Genomic DNA, 8,809 nt, shown 5'->3' with positions numbered 1-8,809 from the left:
GTGAATGAATCACTGCAGCCACACACAGCACCAGTGAAACCAACAGGGCAGCTGCTTACATGCAACAGACCAGAGTGTGAGGACCACAAGTCCTGATTTGGACACAGTTACACACAAATAACTTTGCACTGGTGAATGGTTTCCTTTATTTTTTATTACCTCTGCAACAGAGAGAATTGTCTTCCTTATTTCATGTGTGTTGTAAATGCAAAGTTGCTTGTTATCTTTCAGCACTGGCAGGATCCTGGTCCCCCCAGCAATAAATTAAACAAATAATTTATTGTAAGTCACTGTTTCTTTTTAAGAATTCCAGTCACCTGTGAGCACACGGTGTAACAGCCCGTGTTTTATTAGCGTGTTCTACCTTTCTTTCACTTGGGTTTCAAAGTCCACTTGCTAGAGGGAGTCAGCAAATCCCTTTTTATCCACTGTCATAGGATCCCTACAATTTTTAGAACTCCACAGAATTGTCTGTGCACAGAGAATTAGTACAGTTTACTTTGTTCATTTGTTTCATTGTCAGTGGTTTTGTTTGATCTGTCTTCTCCTGTTCTGTTTTTCCTGTGAGTTAGTTTACATATTCTGCCACACTATCTTGACTTTATAGATGGTTCATTCACTTTTTCATTTGATACAAAGTCTTAATGGTTCTCTGTCCAGATTTTCCTCCTCTCCCTGGGACACAGTAGGGCAAGGAAATGCTGTGCAATACTGACACCTGCCAATATCTGTCTGAAGAGCACTAATCAATTTACCAGTGCTTCCTCAGGACCTGGCCTTTCTGCAGGGACAAAAATCCTCCTGATTTAACCAATAGTTAAAGAAGACAGGCAGAAATGTTAGAATCTTCTACTCTTTTCTCCTTTCCCCCCCTCCCCTTCAGCTGGGGAAAATAAACGCAAAGAAGTCTTCCAAACCAAAGAGAAATTTAGAATCATAGAAGCTAAATACATATGCACCCAATCATTTTAGTGATATATTACTTTGCCTAATCATTAACTTAATATGCCATATAAGAATTTGTAATCCACAGTAAATCATTTAGTAAGAATGATTTAAATGTACTTCTGGCTAATGTAAAACAGTTTAGTTTCCACACTCAGTTGGCTGCCAAACATTGTTTAAGAAAGAGGGGGTGTGTGATCCAAGTTGACATAAGTTATAGCAGATATAATGCTCCAATATAGTGGTGGTTTGCAGATTATTGGTTTTAAGAGATAGGAAGAAGATGACAAATTAAGTACTATGAAGATTGCCAGGCCTATTTTGTGCCTTAATTAGGATGCTTTGCAACTCTATATTTAATTCTTCTCAAAGCCTTCTTGAAAATGCCTTTATGACTGTCTTATCTGCAATGGCATTGGAAAAGTGAAATGCTGGTTGATTTACTAACACAATGGGAAAATAAAGAGACTACTATTATGGTAGATGCACAAAGTTGCTCTTTTCTGTGTGACGGTGGAGGAGTTAATGTTTAAAAAACAGTTGAACCAAGCATGGTCTGTGCTGAAGTTCAGAAGGAAACAAGGAGCAGTGAGAGGTAACATGTCAAGTGGATGTGTGGTTGAGTAGGGAGACAGGGTATGGCTTTGGGCTTAAAGAACAGTAGTATGTGACACACAGTAAACAGTAGTAAACAGTGAGGGGGTGGAAGACATCTTCTGCATTCACAAGTTTTTTAGATTAGATTTTTATTTGAGAGTAAAGGAGAAACCAGGGGTATATAAATACTGATTTTAATGTAGAGAACAGTCCCTTCTGTTAAGTGCTTGCTATTCACTACCTTGTTACAGATATATCATTTCTGCTGTCGCAATCACAATCTTCTGGAAAATGAGACACTTTTGGACTGACCAGCATTTTCTATCTTGTATCTTTTAGTAGATTAAGATTATATTTTCACCATATTGGTGCAAAAAGCTGGGGGGAGATCTGTTTAATAGGCACTGCAACATGATGCAGCACAGCCAAAACATTCTATGACACTCTTCGTAGTCCAGCTGTAGCATCATGGGTGAAATGTTTGGGTATTTATCTAGCTTTTCAAACAATTTGTTCATCCCTCCATGCTGCCCCCACTACATGATTTCCAGTACCTGAGGTGACTGGCTCTAACCTCGCTGAAACTTCTCCCTCTTGTAATGCAGTCCCAGAGACCAGCAATTTAGACAGGATACTTATGATCTCAGATCCCTCTAATGCATTGGAAAATCTACCTCGTGGTGCCTGTCTGCAAATCACCCTGTCACAATTCTGCTTGTGTTTGAGAGCACATGCCCAGCAGAGGAAGGTTACAGAATCCAGCTCATTCTGCACAGTCACTCTGCAGTTCCTGCAGACATTGCCCCTGTGCTATCCCTTCCAATGTACAACAAAGTCAAATGGGTGTAACTCCTCTAAACCCTGTGCAGGGAACTGCCTTTGCAAACTCAAGTGTTAATACAACAGAATCAGTGGGTTAACAGAAAAGCAGATTTTAACAACATTGAGATGGCTGTTCCTTAGGAAGTTAAAATTATCCATTTAATTAATATATTGTATAGGTCAAACGGCCACAAGTGACTAATGACTTTTAAATTAATATTTTTTTGGAGTACCCAGCTATAAGACCTTAAAATGATGTATTTTCAGAGTGTTATTGAGCATTTTCTGACGGTTTTGCTGCTTGTAGCAGAGGTACTCAAAAAGCAGACACATTTAAAATCAGTGTTACGAGGCAGACAGCAAAGAGGGAAAGAAGCTAGTTAGTATTTTTTCAAAAGTAGGTGATGTTGATGGGGACAGGAAGGCTTTGCGTAGCAGGAAACAAGGCAGCCAGGCATTTGAAATGAAACTAAGATAAACAGTTTTGAGAGAACTATTTGACCTGTTTGGACCTACTTTCTCCTGCCATTATCACTGACCACCATCTGTACACCAAGCAGTAGCTTACCTTCTGCATGGTGCAAAATCGATTTATGTAGAGCTTTATCCCTCCTGCTTACAGGTCAGAAACCCCCCAGCCAGCCTTACTTGCTGTAAGGTTGGTTGTGGCCGTGGCGGGAGTAGCAAAGAGCCCTGGGGAAGACACAAACCTGAAGCTGCAAACATCAAGAGTTCTGCCTGAACACTGGTACCAAGTATTGGTGCAGATCCAGAGGAGGGCACAGCAGAGGACAGACAGCTGTGCCTTTGTGGCATTTTTGTGTCAGGTCAGACACACTGGTGCATGTCAGCACTGCTCACATTGAGTGGGAGGACCTGGCAATGACATTGCTGGGGAGCCAGTCATCTTTGGAGAAGAATAAGTCACCTTTTCCTCTGCTTTGGGCTCTGCACAGGCACCTGACCAGGTCACTTGCAAAGCTCCTGGCTCACGTACATCTTGGTGTGTGAACTTGGTGAGGTTTGGTGCCACTGCCTCTCCTCCCTCTCTTCTACCCTCCGCAGGTGCTGATGCAGTAGCATCTCATCTTGGCTTAGCTAAAACTGGCTGATAGCATCTGGCAGGATCTTGAAGGTCAGGAGCTGCTGGGCATTGTCTCTGTGACTGCAGACAGATGGTGCCTGCTGGGCATGCCAGATTTACCTGCAGCAGAAGAGCAGAAATTGGTTTCTGTTGTGGTGCTTCAGCTCCCTCTAGGTGGATGCAGGGATTCAGAAGCCCTCTGTCTAGGGGTCAGGATCTGCAGCTGTTGTCCACACCATTCCCTCAACACTATTTTCCTACAGTTCCTAGCTCAAAAGAAAGCCATCTATGCAAGGCACTTTCAAGGCCCCTCTGCCTGAAATTGTCCCCTGTCCTTATCTACCATTTCCTTTAATCCTGTGTCTGAACCTGCCAAAAAAATCTACCAGCAGAGGATAGTCCTTCCATCCCAGTGCATTCAGAACCTGTCAGGCTCCTTACTGCTTGGCCTGTCCCTATAGTTTGCACACCCCCTGGCTGCAGGCAGGAAACCCTGCAAAAATGGCATTCTGGGCCACAGCTTTTCTTTCGTTACCTCCAAAACTCTCCTCAGCTGATAGCCTTGTGTAAGCTGTGAAAAAGAAAATCAACATGCAAAAGGAGCCACATGTGCATGTATACACACAACACTATTTTGTCAGCGACAAACAGCGACACCTCCTGATACCCAGGCTGCAGCTGTGTCAGTGGGTTACTGCTCCAATAAAGTTGTTGTTGTTGTTACACACAGTAAATGACCTCCCGAGGGCCACCCTTAACAAGAACCATGTCTGCTCCTGCGTTTCATTCAGTGCCAAGCATGCTGTCAGCACTTAACAGCTATTAATAATAACAGAAGGAATTACAAAGCTTCATGGGATAGAATAAAGCCTGCTTAAAGGCAGTTCTTTGAGGGCCGTCCTACATTGCTTGTATTCATACATCCAAACTGGATCTATTTAAGATGACAAAGTTAAAATTACCAATGTAATGTAATTCCAAGTTTGAAGCCTTGCCAACCATTAACTGCTAAGACTATTTCTATAAACAAAGAGCACTTTCTAAAGGAACATTCACTTCAGCTTTAACTGTGATTTCCTGGGGGAAACAGTTGTGTTGGTGAAAATTCAAATATGCAGTTTATTCATATGTTAATTAAAAAGTGTTTATAAAAGCAGTGAAGATTTCTGTTTTGGGCATTTTCTGGCTGCTATTTGATTAAAGCTGGCTTGAAGCATTCATCCTGTTCTTCAGGTCCTATAGGTGTCTGGCAAATGACAACAAATACCTGTTACGAAGATAATTATTTTTCAGATATATTGCATCAACCTGGTGTAACTGTGGACAAGTAACATTATTTTAATTGGTTGCACCTATGGAATCATGGCTGAATTTATTCCAATTTTGCCTACAATGCACATCTTAGGAGTTTCTACAGAGGGCTGAAAAAACATATTCGTGTATGAAGCATGAAAAGCAGTGTGTAATTTGTCACTTTTGAAACAGATGGGTTTGTCTCAGTTTTCTGTGGCAGGTCAGGCAAAGTTTACTCTCACAATGGTGAGAGAAAAGAGAGCTGAGTAACATAATATTCTCTTGTTGAAGGATGTCAAATTAGGATTAGGTGGTTCTTTAGTAAGTGAAAGATGGAAAATTCAACTGCAAGACACAAGTTATGAAATATTTCTATATATATTACTATTATAAAATGTATTGTGATGCCAATTAAATGAATCATGAAAATAATTTATCCTCTGATAATGGACAGTGAACAATGTCACCTTCTGAAAAATATTTTTGATAAAATGGCTACTTTTTCCTAGTATTTCTTCTGTTGCTTTTCAGTCTTCAGTGACTTAATACAGGCCTGTGTCAATAGGTTAAATCAAGATGTGAGCATTTTAGGCATGTCCATATGTGATTGTCAATTACATGCAATCACACAGCCCAGAATGTTCTAAATGGACTCGTGACACGACTCTGCAATCACACACTTTCTTCTGACCTCATTGCTTGTGTGTTTAACTGGACTAAAATATGTGTCCAGTGCAGCAGAGATGAATACAAGCAGAGATCCTGTGCTATGTTCAGGAACCTGCTATCACCTCTATGCCTTTGACAGTGAGCTCTCCAGGCCAGCCTATTTATCTTGTATTTTCACATAGACTCTCATACACTGTTGAAACAATAGCAAAAGTAGGAGCCAGAGAGAAAGGGTTAGAGTCAGTTCTGTTTGCTGGATATACAAAAGCACGTGGTGAACCTGGCAACCATAACATTTTTTTTAAGTTGTTTTATGGGGTCTAAGGAAAATCTCTGATTTATGCTGCTCTGTGACAGTTTAATGGTGTTGCTCGTTATGAAAAATTGGGGGACCTAATGCTCCCAACACCAATATAAGCAACTAAGTGCCAGATAAAATGAGCCTGAAATCATTAAGTTACACCTGCACCAACAATACTTATGCTGATGTTCATTCTGAGCTGATGACGTTGCAAGTGAACTATTATCCAGTTAGGTCACAAGCACGGCTTTGATTATGGTGGCATGTTTATTCACATTAAGGTTTCACTACTTGTTTGGAAATAGGGACATAGTTTTGCAGCTCATTTGGATTTTTTTTTTCCTGAACAGATGGAGGAGAGGCTGTTTTTTGTGAAAATAACAGGAAGGTAACATAAAATCCTTGAAAATGTAATGTAAAAAAACCATCTAAGTTGTGCTACCCTCTGGGTCACCACCTTGGTCTTTATGGCTAAGTAAACATAAAAGATTAACACATTTGTTGTTTGATTTTGATTATCTGTCAAGAGCAACACACAGAGCATGGACTGAGAAGGCAAAGGCATTAAAACAGGTATTATAATATGCAAAAGGAGTTCCCTCCCCCCCCCAACCATTACCTGGATTTCTCTTTTCTGCCATGTTGTTGAGTCTTTCTTTCTCTTCTTGACTTTTTCCTACCTTCCCTTAAAAGCAAGACCAAATCCCAACTAATTCTAACATGGAGCTTGAACAATTTATGAAAGGGCTTGTGCAGTTGCCTACCACAGCAGGAGTCGTGCAAATCTTTTCCACTTTGGTGCTCCCAGCGCTGCACTCTCTCATCAACTGGCACATTAGTCCAGTTCCCATTGACACAGCCCTGCAATATTTGATTTTAAACAAGTCATTCTACCCTCTGCCTGTGTGTGCTGGGTTCATGTGTATCTCTGTTTGCTCCTTTGGCAGCACAGTGCTGTCTGTATGTGTCCTGATCAGTCCCTGTCCAGTCAGTGTGGAGGGCAGGAGGACAGAACACCTGTCAGACAGCAAAACACAAAAATAACACAGAAAGCTCTACAACAGTGCAGTGTTGGCACCTTCCAAAACACTCAAGTACCTCTGATTTGATAGCAAAGTCTGGGGAAGTGAAAGAATTAGAATAAGAATAAGAATAAGAATAAGAATAAGAATAAGAATAAGAATAAGAATAAGAATAAGAATAAGAATAAGAATAAGAATAAGAATAAGAATGCCTTATTTGAACTAATACAGGAAAAATAATATTTGTCTTCTCTTAAAATTTTACCAAAGTTAGACCACCAGTCATGAGATTGATGGATTCTATATGTATATTTACAAGAACTTGTCTCTTTCTGTACATTTTCATTGAAGACTTCGTAGGGAACTGCTGTTTTGTGGCAATAAAAGAACCCTACAGCACCTCTAGAGTTCAGAAGAGATTAATTTTTGCTGAAGTCTTAGTTCGTTTTCTTCCCTCCCTTAAGAGGGTTTAAGTATATCGAGGCCAAATAGCTATCTAATGCATGTGTTTTTTGAAAAAAGATAATGAAATAGTTTTCGTGATGCAAGTGCTGTGGCAACTGTGGTCCTGCTCTACACAAATCCAGAAGGTGGCATGTTGAATGGTGAAAAACAAATGGTGACAAACAAAAACAGCAAAGAGGCTCAAATCACAGCCTTCTCAAGCTGCCAGCTTCTGCCAGGCCTCTATGTGAGGGAAAACTCTGTCAGGTGACCTTGGGGATGTGTGGCAGGTGCCTGGGGACAAAAGGCAATGTGATAAGTCAATGCTGCCTTGAATGCCAGTGTTGACTTTCTGGCTGGGTTTGGGTTGCAGAGCAGCAGAAAAACAAGAAGGGCACCCCAAGCAGTGCCCATTGATACAGAAGCTACCCCCAGTTTCACAGTTAGAGGTTTAAAATGTGCATTTAAAACCCTCTTTTTTCTGTTTTTGTTTTTGTTGTTGTTGTTGTTGTTTTGTGGGGTTTTTTGTCAGTTTGTTTTGGAAGTCGTGATCTTGGACTGCGTTATTGTTCTGTATTTCTTTAGGTATGTCTTTGGCTGGCAGAGCATGAAGCTTTACCTCAGAGCTAAGCTCTTGAGCAGGCTCGCTGAACTGTAAGTAAAGAGGACGCTGCAGCTATGCAAAACATGAAATTATCGGGTCATCTACCCAGGGCTGTTAAAAAGCATGCCCTGCTCCCTAAGAAGCAAGCAAAACATCTTACAGACAGACTGATGGTTCATCTGCAAAAATAAACAAACAAAATAAAATCTGGCATGATATAACCCAAACAGGAAAGCAATAATGTCATCCTAGGATTTTATAAGTGCAGCAGAACATGTTCTCTGCCAGAACATGTCCCTTGGTGTTTGCTAAATAGCATGTGTAGATATAATCAATTGCTCATTAGAGATGCCACACACGACACAGATACAAACAATCATGCCATTACTGATTTACCCTTGACCCTCTGCTGTTATCACATAAGGAATAAGGTACAAAACCACAAGAGCTAGTGAGTAATTTCTCCTCTTCCCCATGGGAAAACTTCTTCATGACTTTGCAATTATTTTTCAGACAGGCACGAGCCTGCTACATCTCAAAATTGGTCTACATGTACCTTTGGAGGTGTTGAGACTACTGTGAGATCTCTCAAAGTAACCTCTGTCAGTTACTGGGAAAGGGTCTCCCAGGAGCTCACTGCTCTCAGGAAGCTGGGAGAAGCCTCTCTGCTCTACAACATGCAACTCCTGCAGCTGCTGCAAGTCACCGCTGCATGTCTGCAGGGCAACAAGTGTCTCTAAACCAGGTGCTATTGAAGAGACTCCCTACACGCCTCACCTGCTTTGTGAGGCCACATCAGACCACAAGCGTGAGATGAATAATTTCTGTTGGACGAAGCTGTAGCAGAAAACACACCACAGGAGTGTTTCATGTGTGTTTCAGCTGCTGATCAGCATCAAGTCCACAGGAGAAAGTCTGATATAAACGTAGTGTAGACGGTCACCGGGTTCTCTGCACCTGCTGCTTCCCTTTCAGACCCTCTCCCGCTGGGCAGCGCTGCTCAGCTAATGCAGGGACAGCCCATGGGA

This window comes from Chamaea fasciata, unplaced genomic scaffold (assembly GCF_029207755.1).
Source record: "Chamaea fasciata isolate MVZ Bird 193981 ecotype frontalis unplaced genomic scaffold, bChaFas1.0.hap1 SCAF_4, whole genome shotgun sequence".
Lineage (NCBI taxonomy): Eukaryota > Metazoa > Chordata > Aves > Passeriformes > Sylviidae > Chamaea > Chamaea fasciata.
This window is presented reverse-complemented; position numbering follows the sequence as displayed.